Source organism: Coccinella septempunctata, chromosome 1 (assembly GCF_907165205.1).
Source record: "Coccinella septempunctata chromosome 1, icCocSept1.1, whole genome shotgun sequence".
NCBI classification, from domain to species: Eukaryota; Metazoa; Arthropoda; class Insecta; order Coleoptera; family Coccinellidae; genus Coccinella; species Coccinella septempunctata.
In genome coordinates this window covers 24140752-24166392 of record NC_058189.1, presented here as the reverse complement: position 1 = coordinate 24166392, position 25641 = coordinate 24140752, and positions in this window count along the sequence as shown.

The window sequence follows — 25641 nt, the reverse complement described above, 5'->3', positions numbered from 1 at the left end:
TAAGCACAAAAAATTTCATCAGGAGGAGGAGTATGGCAACGAAAACTGTGACACGAGAATTTTATATATTAGATTTGAATAGTGGGGGAGTGATAAAATGATTAGATATGATTTTGAAACTTTGTCATCTTATTCATTAGGTGGTAAACTGGCAGGGGGTGAGGGAGGTGAAGGGGGTGATTTTTGATTTAGTTTTTCCCTAAAATGCATGATTTCGGAGATATCGCAGGATGAAGAAAAAAATCAGGACTTGGATGAATTCTATTCATTTCTGGGTATTGTATGATATGAATATTTTAGTCGAATTTGAATAGTGGGGGAGTGATAAAACGATTTGATATGATTTTGAAACTTTGTCATCTTATTCATTAGGTGGTAAACCGGCAGGGGGTGAAGGGGGTGATTTTTGATTTAGTTTTTCCCTAAAATGCATGATTTCGGAGATATCGCAGGATGAAGAAAAAAATCAGGACTTAGATGAATTCTACTCATTTCTGGGTATCGTATGATATGAATATTACAGTCGAATTTGAATAGTGGGGGAGTGGTAAAATGATTAGATATGATTTTGAAACTTTGTCATCTTATTCATTAGGTGATAAATCGACATGGGGTGAAGGGGGTGATTTTTGATTTAGTTTTTCTCTAAAATGCATGATTTCGGAGATATCATAGGATTAAGAGAAAATCTGGACTAAGAAATACTTCATTCTACATAGATATGATACCTTCATTCGATCTGCTGATAATAGAATAAACTTACGTATGAAAATTATGCGGCATTTTCATTATTGCTTAGCATATCTTCTTGAATTCATAAAGGCTAAATAAACGTTTTTTTTTCCAGTTCTCCTATCTGATCGTAGGAACTGTTACTCCTATTGAAAAAATCCATAACTTTCAATCTCAACTCATCAACCTATCACACCACGTAAGTACTTATGTATTTCATGTTTATATGTACATATTCTAATATATCTCACCATATTATCAATTAAAATCAATCTTTCTATATGATAATAATCCAAACTTCAGTACTCTGTGTAGTGTCTTAGAATCCTGAGGGGCCTCATGGCTATAAAACATTCAGATTATGTTCATATAGATTTCGATAGAGGTTCCGCTTAAGCGGTATAAAAGGGTGGACGACGATTAACGAAAGCACACTAGAGAACTCTTACGAGGGTCAAGTATCAGTATTGAGATGTCTGTAAGACCCTTCTGAAAAGTGGGCTGTCATCTGCTATATACTGGGTATATATGTGTAAGTAGGAAAATTGTTGCATGCGATGGATATTAAAGAACCGCCTGGTTGACCTCGATAGATTTATTGATAAAATGAAAATAGTAGGTATCTGTCATACAGAAAAAATCTTTAGATAAAATTGTATCATCTCATAGATTTACGTAAATCCAAGAATCAGGAGAAGCCGTTGAATCTCTCATTATTTATTTATATAAATATTCATTATTGATGACAGTTTATATGGATATTTACTGAGTCCAAGGACTTCTCTGAGACCAATCTTCGTATCTCTGTGTTTTAATCACAAAATTGTTGCAAGCAAATTAAATTGAAGACTTGAAGACTGATATGAATTATTGCATGTGAATGCTTAGGATATATGTTATTAATTAAAATATAAAATTATTAGTTTCAATATTTATCAGAAAAGTATGATTCATACATCCTATTATCAGTCTGCTGCTATCATTTTAATAAATGACATCAACCTTTCAACGAAAATTGTTCTTTTTCAGACGAGAATATTTTTTTTTCTATGCAGTGTACGCAGCTCGACTATATAATTTATTTCGGTAAAATATTCACCACTACTAACTTCATGAGAACATCTAGTATTCGATGTTGGATAACTACCTTCTACATCCTGCGGTCTACCACACTTATATTTCTAATAGATCTTTTCAAAGTATTGTTCCTAGTGATTTTTTTCCTGCATACAAGACAAGAGAGGTCAATTTCTTTTATACATTTAGATGCCAGCTCAAGTTATTTGGTAGACCGAATTCTTTCCCACATATTCCACAAGTATCCTCTTTGTATCCGCTTATACCCTTTATAACAGCTGTCAGCTTAGCTGTCTGGAGCTGTGCTGAAGCTGTCAGCTTAGCTGTCTGGAGCTGTGTTGAAGCTGTCTGGAGCTGTGCTAAAGCTGTCTGCTTAGCTGTCTGTCTGAAGCTGTTTTAAAGCTGCTTGCTCAGCTGCCTGAAACTGTATTGCACAGCTTAACTGTGTTGTGTACTCGCTTTATATTCACTTCGCATCCGCTTAATATCCGTTCTTGTGTACGTTTTGTATCTTCGGTAATCTTCGGATATTTTCGGAAATCAGCGGCTATCTTCGGAAATCTTCGGCTATTTTCGTGTATTGTATCCGATTTCGAGAATATTTAAAATGTTGACATGGAGATTTTGTTTCAGTTGTATCGAAAATGTTCAACATAGAGAATTGTCTTCGACTAATAAAGTCGTTAGTGGCTTTATTCATTATTACTTCTGATAATGAGCATGCAATAAAAGGTATGAAGGAATGTACGAGAGCCATAAGAAAACTGTATCGGGAATTGCGAGGTTGTACTTCTATTGGAGGAAAACAGCAACTCGAAGCTCAGATCCGTTCCAAAAAATCATTGAAACAGCAATTCAAATAACAACAACGAATTGGTGCAGGTCTGAGTAGACGAAAGGAAACTGCTTGGAACATAGTCCATTGGAATGATTCATCATCAGCATTCGACTCGAGAATAAGAACTGTTGTGATTAGTAACCTGAAACATAAGGAGCCTAAGGCTTTTTTGATGGACTGTGAAGCTATATTTCGTCGAAGAATTCTGAATGCATTGAAGAAGGATGAAGCTGTTGAGGTCAATATGGTGTTTTGTGGAGAGTTTCAGGTTATAACAGCCAATAAAATTCAAAAGGAATATAAATACTTCACAACATCCAATTCACCTATTTACCGAGACACGAATATTACTGAATGGTTCAATAGAAATGTCTTGGTATCAATTCTCAAAGATCTTGAGGAATTCCAAGAACGTGATAGCGGATGGGCTCTGGTTAATGTTGTTAACATAGGGGTGAATATAAATAAGTTCACACCCCAACTTGGAAGCTCATACATAGAACTTCCTCCTCAAATAAAACGGAAAGAGGCCTGTATCAATGTGAAAAACGACGATGATGCATGTTTTGCTTGGGCTGTGACTGCTGCATTACACCCTGTTGAGAAAAATCCACAACGATTATCAAAATATCCTCATTATTCCAAAATTTTGAAGTTGAAAGGTATTCAATTTCCGATGACAATGAAACAGATACTTAACTTTGAAAAACAAAACCAGATATACATTAATGTTTATATTCTGAAGAAGGAAAAGAAGAACTTCACTACATTGCCAACATACCTAACAAAAAATAAAATGAATAGACATATCAACTTACTCCTTATACAAGATCATTATTCAAACGATGATACTCCAGTGCGATACCATTATTTATTGATCAAAAATCTCTCTCGTCTGGGATCGAGTCAATTGAGCAAGGAAGAGCATAAGAAATTCTTATGTGACAGATGTCTACGATACTTCCGATCAGAAGAAAAACTGAAAAGTCATTCAGAGGATTGTGGAAACATGAATGAAACAGCTATAAAGATGCCTGAGATAGGAAACAATACACTCAAGTTCAAAAATCATAAAAACAAGGAGAAGGTACCTTTTATTATTTATGCAGATCTGGAGAGCATACTAAAACCTACTAACACTAAAAACAACTATCAAGAACATAAAGCTGCAGCTGTAGGATACTATGTAAAGTTCATATGATGATTCTCTGAGTTTTTACCGATCTTATCGCGGTCCCAATTGCATGAAATGGTTTGCAGATGAGATGAATAAATTTGCTGGAGACGTTGACTCAGTTTTCCTATGTCCCTACGATATCGATATGACGCCTAAACAGGAAGTCGAATTTCGAAAGGCAACTCACTGTCATATTTGTGAAGAAATGTTCAAACCTGAAGATAAAAAAGTAAAAGATCATAATCATCTCATCCCCGAAAAGAATTACCGTGGAGCAGCACATGAGGGATGTAATATAAATTATAAGGATAGTCACATGATTCCTGTAGTATTTCACAACCTAAGTGGATATGACGCTTATTTTCTGATACAAGATATTGTCATAAGAATGGAAGGGAAAATCGATTTGTTACCGATAACCAAGGAGAAATATATCAGTTTCACCAAACACTATGATGATTATCACATTAATTTCCGATTCATTGATAGTTTCCGATTCATGGCTTCCTCTTTAGACCAACTGGCGTCCTATTTAGAAGAGTTTCCGAACTTGAAAACACAATTTTCTGAGGAATCTGAAGAACATATCAGTCTTCTTACGAACAAAGAGGTAATGCCATATGATTATATCGATTCCCATGACCGATTCGATGAAACTTCTCTTCCACCTATTGAAGCATTCTATAACAAATTGGATGGTAGGCAATGTCCACGAAGAAGATATGAGAGAGCACAACTTGTGTGGAATAAATTCAAATGTCAGAATTTGGGTGAATACAGCGATCTCTACATGAAAACTGACATTCTATTGCTGGCTGACGTATTTGAACAATTTCGATCGAGCTGCCATAAGACTTATGGATTAGATCCTGCGCATTATTTTACTTTACCAGGATATACATGGGATGCTATGTTGAAATATACAAAACAGGAATTAGAACTTCTCACAGATGTTGATATGTTTTTGTTTGTTGAAAGAGGAATTCGGGCGGCCTTAGTCAAGTATGTGGTAATGATTCAACTAAACCAGAAAATTACCTCATGTACTTTGATGTTAACAATCAATATGGATGGGCAATGTCACAATGTCTACCATACGGCGGTTTTACGTGGACCGATACAAATATAAATGTCTTGCAAATTCCTGATGATGCTTCGGAGGGTTATATTTTAGAAGTCGATCTCGAATATCCTAGAGAATTGCATGATGTGCACAAAGATCTTCCATTCTGTCCAGAACATTACAACTCTAAAACTCAAACACCTTGTTATGCATCTCAGCAAAACGCTAAACTTATGGCCACATTACATCAAAAGAAGAAATATGTCATCCACTACAGAAATCTGAAGCAAGCATTGAAGAATGGATTGATTATAACAAAAATAGATCGAGTGCTCAAGTTCAAGCAATCTACATGGCTCAAGTCTTACATCGACCTCAATACGGATCTGAGAAAGAATGCCAAAAATGAGTTCGAGAAGAATCTCTTTAAACTGATGAACAACGCTGTTTTTGGTAAGTTGTTATATCCATTCATATGATTTCCTATACAGATATCTACATATTATTCACTTTTGTTACAGGAAAAACGATGGAGAATGTTCGGAAAAGGGTTAATGTCCACCTTCTGACAAAATGGAAAGGAAGATATGGGATGGAAACTTATATCTCCAAACCTGAATTCAAGAACTGTGTTATTTTCATTGAGAACTTGGTAGCTATTGAAATGCAAAAGCTGCAGATCTATTTAAACAAGCCAATTTATATGGGAATGAGTATCTTGGATTTGGCTAAAACTACTATTTATGACTTCCATTACCACTACATGAATGAAGCTTTCAGTGCTGGCTGTACCATCTTATATACTGATACCGATTCTCTTATTTATGAGGTCTCTGAAGATACTTATGAAAGAATGAAACTTGACTGTTATGAAAGATTTGTTACCTCAGATTATCCCAAGAATAATACTCACGGTATTCCTCGAGTTAAGAAAAAGGTATTAGGAATGATGAAGGATGAAAACAATGGAATACCTATGACCGATTATGTTGGTCTCAGGTCTAAACTATATGCAGCGAAAACTTCTACGGATGATCTCAATATGAAAAAACAACAATGGGTGGAAGAAGAGTATGAAGCGGATGAAATTGAATCCATGTGTCGAAATTATGGTACCACTAAGAAAGCTAAGGGTATTAAAAAATCAATCGTTAAGAACAGAATATGTTTTGATGATTACATTGAATGTTTAGAAACATGGAAACATAAAATTATTTCCTAAAATTTAATTCAGGCGAAGGAACATCATGTGTATTCACTGACACAGGAAAAAATAGTTTTAAGTCCTGAGGACGATAAACGATGTTTGGTGACTGGAACATTCAACACTCTACCGTGGGGTCATTATTCACTCAATAAACGCAAGATTGAAGAATATGATGAACCTAGGAAGAAGATTTCAATGTTGGAAAAATTGTTGACTATATGATTTAATTTTTTTTTCAGTGATCACTCTGTTTTAATCAAACAAATATCAATGTTACTGTGAATAAAATAAATGATTTTTCTTTCACAAGGTTTCAATTAATGACTCACCAATACCCTTTCACTCATGATTTGAAAAATAAAAATGAAAGCATTCAGCTGTTCTACATTATTTGACTAGCGACATATCTCCTCATCACCACCCTAAAAAGCATGACGTATCTCTAATACCAATGCTAAGGTACCTACCTATCTATCTATCTTGTAACGCAAAAGTCCCGAGTTCGAATCCCGACGTTCGAAAAGTACGAAACAAAATCTCGAACTCGAACCCGCTCAACCTCACACCCCTCATCGTCAAACTCATCACCCTCTCCACCACTCTCCTCTCACCCTCTCAGACCCGACTACTGGATGACCTTGAACGGGAATTTTCAAAATTGACCGATTTCTGCAAAATCGACCTTAGACTTCCTTATGGGAATTTACATGTAAAAACTACACTTTTTGTGCTCGAACCGGTGTTGCCTATCTACTCAGGCTCAACAAAACAAATATAAATAAGAGATATCTAAACCGATACAGTCAAGTTCTAGAAAATGCCCTGAAGGACATGAGAACAAATAGATGGAACGCAAAAGTTCAAGAACTGAAAACTATCGATCATTCTGCATGGAAAATGCAAAAATGTCTGAGAAGAGAAAAGACTAAAATACCACCTCTCAACGGAGAAAGAGGAATGGCATATACGAATATCGATAAAACACAAGCACTGGCGGACTCGATCGAAAGAAAATCGAGAATAAATAACAGACCTGATGACGAAAATGATGATCTGGAAGAACTAGTTGAGAACAACGAAGAAGAACTGGACGAACCACCAGTAGACGACAAAATAGAAAAACCAACATCTCCATTCGAAATAAAGGAGATAATCAGGAGCTTGAAAAATAGAAAAGTTCCCGGAAGTGATAAAATACAGAATGTTATGTTGAAGAAATTACCTAGAAAAGGTATAGCTGCTCTCACAAATATTGCAAACGGTATAATGAGGACTGAACACTATCCGAAAAAGTGGAAAACTGCAGAAATCATAGTGTTCAAAAAACCACGCAAAGATAAAAAATTCGCTCAAAATTACAGGCCGTTAAGTTTATTGTCCGCCCTAGGAAAAGTAGTAGAAAGAGTAATCGCTAGGAGGCTTACAGAAGAAACTGAAAATCTGAATCTCATTCCAGCAGAGCAATTCGGATTCAGAAGAGATCACTCAACAGAACAGCAATTACTGAGACTCGCAGAATACATAACAGAAGGATTCCGAAATAAACAAGCAACTGGTCTTGTACTACTAGATGTCGCCAGAGCATTCGACAGAGTATGGCATGAAGGATTGATTTACAAAATGAGATATGCTGGATACTCAATGAAACTGTGCAAGTTGATTAGGAATTATTTGAGGATCAGAAGATTCTTCTTAAAAGTGGAAGGAGAAAACTCCACAAACAGATATATGGAAGCAGGGATGCCTCAAGGGTCAGTACTTGGGCCGTTACTGTATAACATATATATTCACGATATACCAAAATCTCCAAGGACTATGCTGACACTATACGCCGTTGACACGGGAATCGCAATGCGACATCGCAAGCCAAAAATCATAGAAGGAATATCACAAGAAGCTATAGATGAAATAAATGACTGGTGTATCAAATGGAAAATAAAGCTCAACGGACAAAAGAGCCAAGCGATATTACTCCAAAAGAGGAGACTGAGAACTACAACAAATCTAGAGGTCGATGGAGAAGAAATCGAATGGAAAAACGAAGCGAAATATTTAGGTATCACCCTAGACAGAGGTCTAACTTGGAGAAGCCATATCAAACAAGCTGTTGACAAAACCAAGGCAGCGATGAATATGCTCTACCCGCTGATAGGTAGAAAGAGCCACGTGTCAAATGAGACAAAATTGAAAATTATCAAAGCCATTGCTAGACCGCAACTGACTTATGGATCAGGTGCTTGGGGATTCGCGGCAAAGAGCCATATACAAAGAAATCAGGCAACAGAAAACGAGCTACTACGATGTGCCATAGATGCGCTTTGGTTTGTCAGGAACAAACAGATATATCGAGATTTGAAGTGGGAAACCATCACCGAATTTATGAAGAGGAAAGCTGAAAAGTTATTCGAAACAGCGAAGGAACATCCAAACGAAGAACTCAGGAGACTAGTGGACTACGATCCGGGGGAAGACACAGGAAGAATGAGAATTTACAAAAGGAGACCGCAAGATCAATTGAGGAGAGATTGAAATGAGAACGAAAACTTATTAAAACTATACTAAGAAGAGATATCCGAAATGGACGAACATGAAAAGCCTAGCACGACAATGTGCAAGAAAAATTAAGCGATCATAGGATGAATGGTTTATAGGCAAATGCCCGGAACCAAAAAAGCAGGTTAGGTTTAGTGGGTCGCAAACTCGGAGGAGTGAGTAACCCCACAGTGTTCCCTAGAAATGGGTTCCTCTGGGCGAGAGATAGAGCCCCGTGTTTTTCACGGTCGCAAATTCCCCCTGCTATAAAAAAAAATTTAATGATAACCGTCCTTTAGTAGAGATCAGAAAAGTCGGCAAACACTTTCGAGCACTGATAGATAACGGAGCGACCAGGAGTTTCTGCAGTCAGGCCGTATCCCACCACTGTGAAAGTAAAGGAATCACAGGACAAACGATGCACAACAGTTTCGCAGTACTCGTAATAGCAAACGGACAAAGCACCGTCACGCCGAAACTGTTCACCACCATCGTGCAAATTTCCGATTACACACTGCCTGATTTGAAATTCTTACTGGTACCAAACTTACCGGTAGACATAATTCTGGATATTACGTCGACATTCAAGTTTTCCGTGCATCTATACCGCCGAGTGCTTTCTGAAAGGCCGACTGATCTCGAAACCGATGACTCCTGTCGAAACCACCGCAGAAGTTCACACCGCCGAAGAACACCTGTTGGAGCTGACGGAGTCTCAGAAACAGGAGCTGGAGGCATTTCTGAAAGAAGAATTAAAGAAGTTTGAAGACTTATATGGTACAACCGACCTGATTGAACATAAGATCAAACTGAAACCGGGCACCGAACCGATCAAACAACGATACGGACCCCTAAACCCGAAAATGCAGGAGATCTTCAATCAGGAAGTAGACCGTATGCTGGCTGAGGGAGTGATAAAACCCTCCAAGTCACCGTGGAGTTCACCGGTACTATTGGTCAGGAAGAAAGACACAAAATACCGTTTTTGCATCGACTTCCGTGCCGTCAACCAAGTGTCTGTAAAAGATGCATACCCGTTGCCGAACATTTCTGGGATTCTGGATGAAATGCGTGAGGCCAAGTACATCTCCACACTGAATCTGAAACAAGGATACTCGCAGATACGTTAGCAAAGAAGAGCCGCCCGATTTCTGCCTTCCAGTTCACCGTCATGCCGTTTGGTCTTCACGCTAGTCTGGCCACTTTCCAGAGATTCCTAGATACCGTCATTGGCCCAGAAATGGAACCGGAGGCGTTCGCTTACCTGGACGATATAGTTGTCCTGGGGGAAATTTTCGAGGAACACCTGGAGAACTTAAGAGAGGTATTCCGGCCGTTGAGAGAAGCCAATCTTCGTCTCAACCCCAACAAAAAGCGTTCGACCTCCTGAAACAAAAACTGACCGAATCAGCGATACTGGCTTCTCCGGATTTCAATTAACCATTACAGTAATTCTCTGAAAAACAGGAATCGTTACCGTTAATTCAATTTTCTGTACTAATTGTGAAACAGATAATAATAAGTGAGATACACCCGTCCTGTCTGTCTCTATTTCACTCCTCTGTTACCGTTGAATAGAATAACCGAATAGAAAATAACAATAGAAGGCTGACACCGCTTACACACATATTATATCAGATAAGCTGGCCTGAACGGTAAATGAAATAGAGCATTATATTTGTATCTCCTTATTAAAATTACCGACTGTACCTACTGCTTCTTCCGAAATTTCACCGTACACCCTGTTATCCCTCTGCTCCAGGGTTTCCTTATACAAAATGCTATTTCCTCGTTTTTATGAGACCTCCAACTGCTGCCGATGCTACTGCCGTCACAGGGGGAGTGAACGACGCTGCTTGGTGTTCCAAACTACCCTGGATGGTTAGTGTTTGCGATTGTTATCCCCCATGGTATATGCCCGAACCCGGCTTCGCGAAGTCCACCCTAAAATGGTCAGAAATAATACAACGAATGACAAAACGAAATGGTACTCACTTTGAGGATTCCATCCCGTTTCCACGATCTTCCGGCGTTTCTTCTTTCGATGGAAATGGAAATTGAAATCTGGAACCACCCGGCCGAATTTGACAATTGGAGGTTAGCTGATAGAATACAGAACTTCGTCACCGACAGCACCATCGAAGCGGGCGCCGTCAACGCGGTCCATAGAGTGGGAGCAACTGAGTATACGCCACCTGGAGTAGATTTGGTGAACTGGTTTAGTGTAAATCCGATCTCAATCGTCTTGCCATTAATAGTTAAACCGTAAACCGGACTTAGTAGATTTTAACCTGGACAATTAAATCCACTATTTCATCGTGGATTCAATTTTTCTGCCGACGCCCCGAGGATATAATGAAAAGGCAGTTTTCAAACATGCTCCCTCATTTTAGAATACTTCTTTTAGTTTCATTTTCGTAATTTTATTTTTGAATTAATTCTTAGAAATATCTTTTTAAATTTTCAATTCAGGATTCCGACATCGTTCGGAATTGTAAACATCCCGCACCGTTTTTATTCCGTTTTCAGTTCTGAAAAACTATGTCGCACCGTATAAAACATCCTGAATTCGAAGATAAATGTGTTTTTTGTTGGCTAGCACAGATAAGTCGAAATTAAGACGACTTCATCGACGAAAATTTTACCGAATTTCGACAGTCAGGGCACATCTAATTTCCGCACCCCCCCTGTGGGTATAAAATCAGATGTTCCCCCGCAGGTCACTTGCTGTTCACTTACGACTAACTTGCTGTCGACTTACGATTAATTGCTTTACCTAAGACTATAGTACCGTCCGCCATAGTAAATTATCTTTCTGCCGTTGAATTTTATTAAAAGATTTCTTTTGAGTTTCTTTTTCATTATTCAGAATATAAATTTTCTCTTTTCTTCTTCATTGTATTTGGGTGATTTTTCTGTTTTACGAGTGCAAGTCGCCAAACCAATAGGTAAGACGCCATTCCGTTTTTTTATATATGATTGGAACTTCAGTCTCTGTCTACACCCCTCTTATACCTGAGTCTGAGTTCCACCCCTACTGTCAATAACGTACCCTGCTGGTATGGATACCCGAGGGGTACAGAAGGCACTTTGGGGTGGCTACCCTTCCTAGAATATTTCCGTTCGTTTCCGTGTTCACCCCTACGGTTAGGGGAGCACTCTGCTGGTGTGGATACCCGGGGAGTGCCGAACGCGCCTAAGGGTGAGCCGTCGTAATTTTGTGTCATCGTATTTCATCCCCTAACCTGGCTGAAGTCCGATGCCTGTCCGTTAAGTGTGCGTCTTAGGTTCTGGCTGACGAACCCGTCCGTAATCCCCGTATAACGTTTGAGATCGTATCCTGTTTCATTCCATCCGTTTTGCCTCTGTAAATTCACTGATCTCAAGTCTTTCACTGTACGAATTGATAATAATGCTATTTGTTTTTCCTTGTACAAGTCCACAAATATAATTTGTGTACGTTGATTTTGACTTTCACTGGTTTTCGCTAACACCCCAGACACCGAGGAACCTTGTCTTCGGCTCGTAGCTACCAGGGTAGGTTTGCTATTTTCCCTTGAAGAATAGCTGGCGCTCAAGTACAACGAGATAAAGACGTAACAACTTGCGAGCATTGTATATTACAGGTAGAAATAACCTATATTGTTGAAAAAGCCAAAAATATATTTCAAAAAGAAAATAACTGGTCCGTGGCTACCGGAAATTGTGAAAAAATACTAAGGTAATAGGTCTCATCAAATTGAGGATAAAGAGGGTACAATCTATCGAAGAAATAGGAAACATATTAAATTGAGAGTAGAATCAAACAATGATTCATATCATTCTGATGAGTCAGATTGTGAGGAAAATGAATTGAATTTTAATTTTGATTTTAATGTCAATCCATCACATCAGTTAGGTCAGGAAAGGAGGTGTAGGAAAGGTATGCCGCAGACTTCTAGATTTGGAAGGACAGTTAGAAAACCAAATAGATATGGTGCACCTGTAGAATATGTAAATTAAAGAAACCAGATTTCTGGATTTGGACTGGTAGCAGTAGACTAAATAGATAATAGAACCTGTATAATAAGTGTAAATAGATATAGTTATATTTAGGTTTCATTTTAGGGAACTAAAGATTTCTTATAAAGGGGAGATGTTACGGAACATAGTCATTGACATGTAAATATCTATGAACTTGTCATCTATATCTATGACATGTATGAAAGAGAGCATTGTAAAAGTCAAGGTGATCAAAGAAGATTCCAAAAATCGTCTTATTAATGATACATGGTGTCATCTCCCTGAAAGATATTCTGGTGGAGGAGATGTGCCAGAACCAAGAAAGGTGAATCCACTTTGCTGGCGTTCATTTCAGGATTGGAATGATGCTGGTTGATTGTGGATCCACGAGATTTGCGGAATGGATTATAAGAACAGTTTCGCAGCTGAAATCTTGGAAGGGGCCCGAGTTGGTGGTGCTAAAGGGAGACGACATCCCCAACCCCACCAACATTACGGTATTCTTTCCCAAAAGCCAAGAAATGGAGTCTGAGAAGATCCTCAGACTCGTGGAAGTTCAGAACCTCAATACTGGGGCATGGAGAATTCTGAATTCCAGGAAGGAGGGCAAAGGAACAGTCCTCACGATTGGGATCGATCCCCAATCAGAAAAAAACCTGAAGGCAGGGGAATGTTTCCTAAACTTCCGGTTTGGGCGCATCCCAATCTCAAGGTTGAAGAGTAAGGATGTCCCTGTGGAGGGTTTAGTAGATGTGGATATGCCCTCCACATTCCGGGAATCTGATATGCAGGGAGAAGGGTCAAGCTGTTGGCTCGGCCGGGGCGCCTATGGAGGCGGAGATTCCCTCTGCCACCCGGGCGGAGCTGTCAGCCGACCGTGAGTGCCTGCTCGGATTCCGAAAGAGAAGTGCACCAGGGAATCTGAGGAGGAACAGGAGAAGATGGAGGAGGAAGATTGAAGGGACTAGGTAACCTTCGTCCCACACCCCCCAAAACAACTAAAACTGCATCTTCACGAAGGTAGTGCAAGTGAACCTGCATCACGCGAAGGGTTCTTCAGCAGTGGTTGCAAGGTTATTTGCGGGGTTCCTTGCGAAATTCGAAGAAGATCTTTGAGAATAGACTGGCCTCATCCAAGAACAAGAAGAAAATTTTCAAATATGTAAGATCATATTTAAGCACCAATGTGAGTGTTCCGATCGTCAAGGATGACTGTGACAATCTAAGTTGCGGCTTTGAAGAGACGGCGGACATTCTGGCTAAACCTTTTTTTCAATCCTTTTCTCCTGAGCCGCCCGTCCTTAGTCCAACCCCACAGTTTCCCCGATGCTGCTCCGAAATACTGAATGTTGAAATCAATAAAGCAATGGTGGAGCATCACCTATCTAAGCTCAATATTTCTTCAGCTCCAGGCAGCGATGGAATTACACCTTTCCTTCTCAAGCGTTGTGCCAGTGCCCTTTCTATCACCCTTACCATCATGTTTCGCAAGTCTATGATTACAGGTTCACTTCCCTCGGATTGGCTTTTTGCTACTGTGACCCCCATCTACAAGAAAGAAGACAAGCTTTCCCCCGAAAACTATCGCCCTATAAGCCTGCTGTCAGCCGTTGCAAAGGTAATGGAGAGGATAATTAGTGAAAAACTTCTTGAATTTTCTCTTTCCAATGGTTTGAATCATGACGAGCAGCACGGTTTTGTTCCTGGACGCTCCACAACAACAAATCTTCTATCATGCATATCCGAATGGACAAAAGCAATGGACTCCGGTCAGCCAACGGACGTCATATATCTTGATTTCTGCAGAGCTTTTGACAGGGTCCCGCACAACCGTTCACTTGCGAAGTTGGAGTACATTGGTGTTCAGGGAGAGTTGCTCGTTTGGATTGAAGCTTTCCTGACTGGCCGTTCATACCGCGTGCGTGTTGGCGATTCATTCTCCTCATCCGCTTGGCCGGTACTATCTGGCGTCCCTCAAGGCTCCGTTCTGGGGCCTCTACTCTTTCTTCTTTACACCTCCGATCTTCCATTCCGGTTTAAATCCACCCTGTCACAGTTTGCCGATCGAAGATAAAGATATTTTGAATTCACGAAGCACAGAAGAAATAGCATTGGCCGCAGAAGTCGCTGTTAGAAAATCGGGAAAACGCGATGCTGCAAACATTATCAGTGAAGTAGTAAACTGTTGTTCAGAGGTTGCAACTCAAATAAAGAAACTCAGATTCAGTGATACAGATAATGCACGATCATTTTATATCGAGAAGGCTCTTGCTTTCATGATAGATTGCAAGTTAAGTAAGCATAGCTGTAATGTTGCTAGAAAACTAGCTCTAAAAAAAGGTCATGACATATAACGATCCTACTATCAAGTATTAAAATCTAAGTGTGAATGCTATCCCCCATTAGGTGAAATTATTTTAACCGAGACAGCCGCATCTATCAAAGTACAGAGTATTGTAAACCTCACTACACAGAGACTTATTTCAGCTCAAAAAAAGTAATTAAAAACATTGCCACTAGAGTCACCAGTTTCCGTTTCATTTGTAAGTGGGGTTGTGATGAAAGCAGTGGCCATAGTAAATATAAGCAAAAATTCGAAAGTAGCAGTGCCGATGATGAGTATGTGGCGGCGTAGTTGTACCCATGGTAGAGGAATACTTCATCTCACCATGATGGTACCAAGGGTAGCCAAACGATGGCATCACTGCGCACGACGGTTGCGATCACAGGGTAGATTATACGTCTATTGCGGTGCAGCATACGCCAAACGATGGCGCCACCGGCGACGCAACACTCTATACCCTCGACGTAACCGGCGTTTATAGCAGGCACAAACTACGCTGCTTCGGCGATTGTCGAAGGTAGCTGCTAGGGTTCATTAACCTACCTGATGAGTCCGACCCTAGCAGTGGGACGAAACAATCACCCCAAGAGCACGCATTTCCTCAAATAGCGTGAACTCACCCCAGCACATACCGCCAAAGTGGTGACCCCGACGTGATGAGGGAGGGCCGTCTTAACGACGTATCCCAGAAGGCCAGACCGGTTGAGACAATAGCTCGCTCACAATGCACGCTCCCATCTCTGGTATTTCTGACGCTACTCTAGACGCCCTTTCCCATCTCCGTAAACGGCGGTACCCTGCCTACCGTATCGCATCGCTTCCCCAGTCAGCGCCGCTGGTGGGGGAGTGTTGTGGCGGCGTAGTTGTACCCATGGTAGAGGAATACTTCATCTCACCATGATGGTACCAAGGGTAGCCAAACGATGGCATCACTGCGCACGACGGTTGCGATCACAGGGTAGATTATACGTCTATTGCGGTGCAGCATACGCCAAACGATGGCGCCACCGGCGACGCAACAATCTATACCCTCGACGTAACCGGCGTTTATAGCAGGCACAAACTACGCTGCTTCGGCGATTGTCGTAGGTAGCTGCTAGGGTTCATTAACCTACCTGATGAGTCCGACCCTAGCAGTGGGACGAAACAATCACCCCAAGAGCACGCATTTCCTCAAATAGCGTGAACTCACCCCAGCACATACCGCCAAAAGTATTTGTTCGCCTTCCCGTTTGAGCCTATGAAATTATGCGAATTCAAAATTAGAAAAATTTTATTTGGAATAATATGTTTCCATCTTCTACTCGAAACGAAATTGTAGGCCGATTATGATTATGTTTTTTTAAAGAGACGACAGATTTAACAAGAATTGAATTTGACAAAATTAAAGATCAAAATTATAATTTTGGAATTTCTCCCTTACATGCATGGATCAGGTCTCTTGCGTGTTTCCTGATTATCAGTTATAGACTGAATGTAAGGAAATGGGCCATTAGAGAGGAGGAAGATGAGGTGGAAGTTAAAAATAGGAAATCGCAAATCCAACTCAAATACAAGGTGGAGATGTGCCTTGTAGCTGATCGGTCGAAACCAGGTTTTAGTAACTCTAAGGATGGAAATACCGCAAGACGGTTTTTCAAAAACCATGTTTTAAGAGCCTTACCGAGTTGAATGGGGATTTACTTTCATGGCCAATTTTTCACCTAGGTACATCGTTCAAAAAAATCATGTTATAGGTGCAGTCAAAAATTTTTCCTTCTAGATTGGTAATACGTCCCACTGTGCGACGTGCACGAATCTTGGACGAATCAATCTCCAAGAACAGTACAAATGAATAAATCTTGAAAATCTCACAGAAATAAAACGCTATTATAACAATAACAGTAACATAAATCTACGTAGTTGAGTAATACTTTCATGAACTATTCAATTTTGGAGCTCCAAAATGGGACGCGTGAAAAAGTACGCATCATGAATATGAAAACCATACTTTTGTTTTGTCTCTCAGGATGTTTGTTTTCTGGTCTCAACGAAGTCGATATTGAAATTCAATACAGGGAATAGAATTTGAGTTTCGCGCCCCTCAATTATGAAACAGAAAACTGTTATTAATCAGTTTTTCTGTATTGACAGTACGTTTTCAGCGCCATCTCATTGTCAAATGTGTTTTCACTGATCAAAAGGTAGTTGGTTTTTAGTACTAAAGATATGAAGGCGTTTCCTATCTTTGTACTCTATAATCTTTGCATATGGTGAAAAAAAATTTCACTCAATTTCACTAGATTCATTTTTGATACTCGGGATATCAATGGATTCTTCATCATCCCCCAAGGTAATGGGGGATGATGCCAAATGAAGAAGACGTGTTGTCGGATTGCTCTGAGCAATCCGAACCTGAATTATTCCTAAAGTGCTGAAAAACTAAGAAGTGCAGTGTGAAAGTCTGCATTAATTGTTTCTCAGTTAACCACAAAGGCTGCATTAAGAAATTGTCAAATTTAACAGTGATCGACCACATGAAAGTGATATGTTGTGATAAACGAAGCAACGAAGTACTGCAAGGAAGTGACAAAGAATCTTTTAACCGAAATTTGATACCTACGAGAACAAGTCGAGGAAACACGGGACAAAAATAATATCTTGAAAACGAACAACAAATTCCTAATGGATATAGTAACTACACTTGAAGAACAAATACGGAAAAAAGAGGAAATAAAAATAGCTCACATAGTGAGGTAAATATAAACAGTATTGCGAACTATGCAACTGCGAGAACCGACACCTGTAATACAAACTTAGCCGCTCAAGATAGTACGTCGTCTACACAAAAGATGCCGCCACTAATCGCAGTAAGCACAATGACAGAATTCAGAAAAACTATACAGTACAGCTGTCACTCTGAACATACCCAAAAACACAGAGAAATTACAGACCCTAACCTTGAACGAAACAAAACAAAAGCAACCGATCACAACGGAGCAGAATTCACAAATTTCAAACGGAAAACAAGAATTTATCACAGTTAGGAACAAAAGGAATAGGAAATCAACAATTCCTAAAAATATAGGTACGGGTCAAAGGTAGACCGATTTCAGTGATCTGAAAAAGAAAATATGGATATATCTTTACAGAGTAAACAGAAACGCGACGGAAGAAAAAATGAAGGGCTATATAAAAAAGGCTCCTGGATTCGAAAACACTGAGGTTAATGTCAAAGAAATACCAACCTCTGAGAACAGTCTTCGACGATATGTGGTAACAGCTCCTTTCAACAAAAAGGACGATATGTACGCATCAGATTTTTGGCCTGATGGAGTCGGAATAAAGCGCTTTGACTTCCTTAAACACTAAGACTTCTTAGATCAAAAAGAAGGCGATTTTTATAGGAAACAACAGATCAGTAAACCCATATTGCATATTGCGGAATATGCAGTCCATAGGAAACAGTTAAAATGAACTGAACACTAAGGATATCCAGATTGCCATTTCCTCACAATATCTGAGCACTAGGAGACTGAAGCACAACTTCAATTAAATAAAGTACAGAACTTCACCCTGGCTACCCATTACTGTCGATAGGAGAGAAGACATGGCGGAGCTGCTGTTTACATCAAGAAGGGTACCAAATATGAAATCCATCAAAGAATAAATAACTTAGCTGAGCATCAAGTGTTTGAGTGTGCTGCAGTGAAGTGTTTTATGGGCAATCAAAGTGTCGTTGTTATCAGTGTTCATCGGTCACCTAAGAGTTCACTAGAATTATTTTACGAAAAACTAGAAGAATTACTTGTCTTGAACAGAAATTTAACTTTTATATCAGGTGATTTCAATATTATATATTATATATTATATATTGATTTGAAAGATGATCACAATTATATTGTCAGAATGAACCCCTTACTCAGTTCATATTCATTCAGTTTTGCTTTCAATGAATACACTAGAATAACTCCTACATCTAGATCAGGTATAGATAATGTTCTCACTAACCATAAAGATATCTGTTCAACTGATGTTTTGTATACGGCTGTCTCAGATCAATTAGGGCTTGAACTCTCATTCACATTGAACTTTGATATTAAACGTAGCACGTACTGCAAAAGAACTTATACGTCCGAAAGCATAGAATTTTATTCCAAAAGATTGACAGAACAAGATTGGCAACAGGTATATAACGCGGGTGAGAGTCAAGTAAATTCACAATGAAATAGTTTCATGAATCTCTTTCTGAGACTGTTCCATGAATGCTTCCCACTCAAACTAGTTGTTCCACAACGGTGTAAGCCCAAAACCTTCGAACCAGAGATAGAGGAATGGAAAAACAAACTCAGTTCATTAAAGTTAATCCCGCACTATCACCCTGAAATGAAACAAACATACAATCGGTTGAAGAAAGAGTATAACAACTAACTAATTAAAAGTCGTTGAACAACTATAACAGAAAAATCTCTCTATCAGATAATAAAACAAAAACTATGTGGGCCATATACAACGATGTGGTAGGTAAAGACAAACATTCCAATTCCAATAGTCACTTCAAGGGAACTCCAGCTGAAACAACTAATCACTATAATAGCTTCTTGCTAGAAGTAATACCTAATCTGATGCAAAACAGTACAATATCTACTTTCAGCTGTAATATCCTTCCAAACCAACTGTCTTTATTCCTGAACATCGTTACAGAAAATGAGATCCTATCATTGGGTAAAAGACTCAAGAATAAATTTACCAGTGAAGATGACGAAATACCAATAATTATCATCAAGCAATGTTTGAGTAGTATAACAGAAGTTCTGAGTTATATGGTCAATAATTTTTTTGTGTACGGAATTTTCCCTGAACAACTAAAATTAGCTTCAGTAATTCCTGTCTATAAGAAAGAGGGTCACAGTTTGATTGAAAGTTATAGGCCCATTAGCATATTGCCATCTTTCTCTAAAGATTTGAGATGGCTGTGTGCAACAGCTTGGTGAGCTTTCTTAACGAATGTATCATACTGAACAAAAACCCGCACGGTTATATTAGAGGAAAGTCTGTAACAAGTGCCATACTGCAGTTTACGGAAAAAATTGTTGAGGCATTTGAAGAAAATGAAATCCTATTGGGCATATTTTTGGATCTATCTAAGGCATTTGATTGTCCCAGTAATGCATAATTCTTGATGAAACTTGAAAAATATGGAGAGGCATTGCACTAGATTGGTTCAAGTCGTACTTTGGAAATAGAAGACAAAAAACAGTCATAAAACAAGATGGCAATATCTCCAAATCAGAAATCCAAGAGAACCCCTCAGGAGTGGGACAGAGAAGCATATTAGGCCCCTTTATATTTGTCCTCTTTATTAACGGCGTATCTACTATCCTTGGGATGGGAATGCTACAATGGAAGAGGTTCTATGCAGCGCAGTTGGAATTGCTGCAGAATTACGAGAGTTTTTGAATGAAATGAGCAAGAGTAATACATCAGGGGAAGAAAATGCAGACAGATACTCGGATGAATCTATCTGATTTTCTTCTCACAAACTATGCAGATGACACGAGTACGCTAGTACCAGGTTCGGATTATCCTCAGCTACTCAGGACCAGTTCTTTGCTGTTCAATAGAATTGAGGAATGGTTCGAGAAGAATGGATTATTTCTCAACGCTGATAAAACGAATGTTTTACTCTTCAGAACATCAGAACAGAGGATACAGACACCAACTACTATCAAATTGGAAAACCTAGTTACAAAACCTAAAACTACAACAAAATTCTTAGGAGTCCACTTAGACGAAAACCTCAGATGGGAAGCCCATATTATCATTCTGGGAAAGAAATTAAACTCTGTTGTTCATAACTTGAGAAAAACCAGCCAATATCTAAATGCTGATTCGCTGAGAATATTTTATTTTGCTAACTTTGAGAGTTTACTGAGATTTGGTTTGATTTTCTGTGGGGCATGTTCTGGATTACAAGATATTTTCCGCATTCAGAAAAGAATCATCAGAATCATCTTTAGGATGGGTTACAGGGAATCATGCAGGGGAGTTTTCAAAGAGAACAAAATATTAACCGTATATTCTCTTTATATTTATGAACTATTGATCTATATGTTTAGGAATCTAGGTGAATATAAACTATGTAGTTCAATGCATACCTATCACACTCGGAATTTTCATATTGGTTACCCCAAACATAGACATTTTATCACCGAGAAACACCCATTTTATGTCTGTATCAGAATATTCAATAGACTTTCTGAAGAATTGAAAAATTGTAAAAGTATTTATATCTTCAAAAAGAATTTGAAAGAGATGCTCGGTAGAACCCTATTCCATTGGAGATTACCTAGACAGATAGGGTGTAAGATTTTTGACGTTGTTTCATTCAATGTGCATTTACCATGTACTTGTGACATTCTTTGAAATACACATTATTATTATGACTTTAGCCTTGCGGCTTTCACACTCCTCTTCAGGGGAAAATTCACTTATCCCAAATATCTCAGATATCCGACACTTCCTGTCGGAGCAGACGGTGTTCCTCTGCATTCCCCATGTACTTGCGTACAGTTCTCGCCGTTCCGAGCAGTACCGCCTTCTGCATGACTCTATAGAATTTTTCGTCCAAATGAAGTTTCCTCAAGTTCTCTAGTAGTTTCTTCGGTATCAGGCCTGTAGATGATATGACAATAGGGATGGTCTTGATATCTTTCAGCTTCCACTGTCTTCTGGTTTTCCTCGAGATCTCTGTATTTTGAAATTGAAATTGCCCATCTAGAAGATTGTTATTATTTGGAATTGCCACATCGATGAATAGTGCTCTGTGTGTTCCTCGAGATCTCTGTATTTTGAAATTGAAATTGCCCATCTAGAAGATTGTTATTATTTGGAATTGCCACATCGATGAATAGTGCTCTGTCCTCATCCTTATTGAGCAATATGAGGTCTGGTCTATTGTGGGTTATTTTCCGGTCTGTGAGAACCGTGCGATCCCAGTAGAGCTTGTGATGTTCATTTTCCAACACAGCATCCGGATGGTGATTGTAATAAGGATAATTATTATTATTATTATTATTAATGAGGCTGGAATTCAAATAACACTCACAACTAATGACCCATACTGCTAACGCACCCACTCATCGCATATAGTCACAATAACGATTATCGGAACATAATCCACTGTAAAATTGACTAGAAAATCGTATGCCACCCCTCTTGTTGTTGCATCCACTCTAGAACGACAAAGGGCAACCCTTTTACGGAGAATGCTCCAACACGGCTTGAACCCCTTTTCAATGGATTGCGACCCTCACAATTTACATTCGCATAAGCATGTAAACACTAATGCAACACTGCAGTGAATGGGCTTCCGTATCATTTTTCATTCCATTGCAGAACCTTTTGAAATTTCTATCCCCATTTTATGTTTAGTCTCTAGACCTTATAAAAAATCGAATGACAAAGAAAACAGGACATCCATTGTTTACGAATTTATTGGAATGAACCACTTTGTAGAGATCAATTTGTCAATGTCAGGATAGGAAGTGAAAAGAACAATTTTTGTTTTCCGATAAAAAATGGGAAATTTTTATGCACAAAAGGATCTATGTCCTCGAATGTCTTCAAAAGACTTTTCTGAGGACGTTTTATGCCAGATTAAGATAACCGTCGAATACGGACGAAAAAGTACTAACACGAGTATGTGAACTCAATTTGCGGGTTTTTTTTTTCGTGATCTGTTTCATGCACGAATTATCAGAATTTTATACGATGAATTATTCGTCGATAAAAATCTGAATCCGGCTTTACAAGAAGCAGTTAAATAACATTTCGATCAATCTCAATGAAACGAAAAAAGATTAAAACAGTTAAAAAGTTGATGGTTTCCTTGTCGCCAAATAACAGAAAAGTTTACTATCTACCATCCGCAAACTCGTAGAATAACTGAAATATCTTGTGGTCCAAAAACAATATCCAAACCTTCAACCTCTTCTTGAATAAGTTCTTGGAATTGGGGAATCGCAGGAAATGAAATATGGGGGCAGTTTAAGGCTGGTCGTCTATTGGGACCGGAAAGCTGCGAAATCTCGACGTCTGTATTCGTCCGTAAACGGACGAACGATCCCAGCACGTATATCATTTTAGGGCCGCCACTAGATCTACATCGTTCGTCAGTTTTCGTCCGTACCTATACGTGCGATCCCATTCTGTTGGGATTTTAGTTGTGATCGGATGCAAACCGGGAAGAAATGGATTGCGAGAAGTTAATTCTTATCGAGGAGAGGAAAGAATTATCATATGTGTAATTGTGGAAAGATTTTGCGACTGAGTTTGCATTGAATTTTTTCAAGAACGTATCGCAATGTTTCTTTTCTCATTCGGAAATAAGAGAATTGTGGTAGTTATCGTCCTCTTGCAGATCATGCCACAAGTGAGCAAATTCGTCAAACTCATTTTTTTTTTTTTGAGAATATATGATTCACCTAAATTGCCCGCTCTCGTTGATATTGCCTATGCCTACGTCGACGAATCAAAGGTGATAATTCTGAAGCCAATTCTTCATCTGAATCTATTGCACCGTGCCAAAGAGCCATCTCGTCCTGCTCTGAATTCGGATAAATACTGTGGCAATGAACGATAGACATTGCACTAATTCGTAGGAACGGCGATCGCACGAAATCGGATTGAATCGTAGTTCGCAGCTAGCCTTAGGTTACACAGTTAGTCATTATTTCACTTTTATGCTGATTTTTCCTAGGAGATGTGATTATTATATCGACATATATATATATATATATTTGAGAAGCTTATTTTTTTTTCGAATACTACAAAATCAAAAAAAGAATGCATTCGTATTTGAAATAACGAAGTTGTTTTTTTTTTCCACCCTTAGTACAAAAGAAAAAAAAAATTGAATACAGTGTCTGATTTCTTGTGAAAAAGTGCCTCTAGAAAGTTTAATTCGTTTTCAGATATTTCAGAAAATAAAAAAGTTATGGCACATTTTCGAAATCGATGAAATGTCAAAATTTGGTTATATCTTCACTAATGGACTTTGCACGAAAATCGAGCCCAGGACTCCTTTCAATATTTTTGCCTATCTAGTCTAGTAGTACCAGAAACAGCCAAAATCAAACAATTTGGGATACCCTGTACAATATTCAAAATGTATAACTAGTTCAACACTTTCCCGAAGTACATTTGTTAATCATTGTTTCCGTGCATTGATGAAGTTCCAGAACAATATGCTTCATGTTGAGATCAGTTTCAGTCTTTGGAACTATAACATGTTGATGTCTGAGCTAAGAATTGTAAAGTTGAAGGTGAGAAACGCAGTTAGTGAGTCCTTTCCTCGCAATTAGATTCGGTTTAATAATCACCGTTTTCATTCTATTCGTAGCAGACAATTGAGAAAATTTGATAGTTGGCTTAGATCGCAGAGACCCCTCGATCTGTTCAATGAAAATGAAAAGTGGATGAAAAGTTTCTCATCCGTTTACAATATCCCTGAAAATGTTACTTTCTTGATTAATACGGACGATTTAATTCGCCATACTGGAGATCACTTTCCATGGAGTTATTGCTGATTGTGAAACAATCATTAGAAAACACAATAAGGATGACAGGGATATACCTACTAAGGAGTAGAGTGGTTAGTGTGATTAAGAATTTTGTGAGTTCGTAACATGCATGGGGGAAATAATATGATCTCTGGCTGACTCGTTCGATTAGGAAAATACGACTTTTCTTGAATAAGCATAAAGAACAAATATTTCTTTTTAAAGCAGACAAATGTGACATCACTGATAGGGATGAATATTTCAGCAAGGCATTGAACTTGGAATTAGGGTACATACCTTTATACAGGGTGTGGCGTAATGAATGGATAATATGATGCCTACGGGTAGAGGAACTTATGGCGGTTCAGAAAAATATATTTTATGTTCAGTAAAAGTCCAATGGTTTTCGAGATATTGGATATTTTCAAAAATTCAACACCCTTCGCCACTCATTTTGCAGGCAAATCTCCAAATGAAGAAATTTTTGGATAGTATTCTTGGATAGATGCGCTATCGAATGTAGATCACTATTTTTGGGGCGCATGAATATTTTTCCATAAAAAAAGATCTAACTCAAATTTTCAGTTCAAGTTCAACCCAGCGTGATGTGAAAAAAAATGGGGTTACCTGAGTACCAAAGCAAGAGAAAACATGCCTGTTTCACTGAGATTCTGAAATGGTATAACTCACTCTATTTACAGCATCGACTACAAAATGAATTTCTATTACAATGAGTCAAGGCGGAGTTTGATGTAAGCCTTTTTCTTTAATTTTTAGCAATGTGATGGGCTTTTTCTCTCACCCAGGACGCTCCTTACCTTTGCTCGGGCGCCAGTGGGGCAATCAGTGGAACCCAGAATCTCCAAAAATTAGAGAGCCCGGGTAGACTTGAATGATCAGTGGAGAAGGGTAGCAGTGAAAACTAGGGTGGTAGCGTCTTCTTGGTCTCTGCTTTCTGACGGTTTTTAATCGCTCAAAAAGAGTACCTACCTCTTCTGACGACAATCTAGTTCTAACTGATTTAGGGAACTGTCTCTCACTGGCAAAAATAACTGGCAACAAAATAAATGTTTAGTCCTTTATTCCTACTGGATTAAATTATATACAGAAATGTACAAGTCTCAACA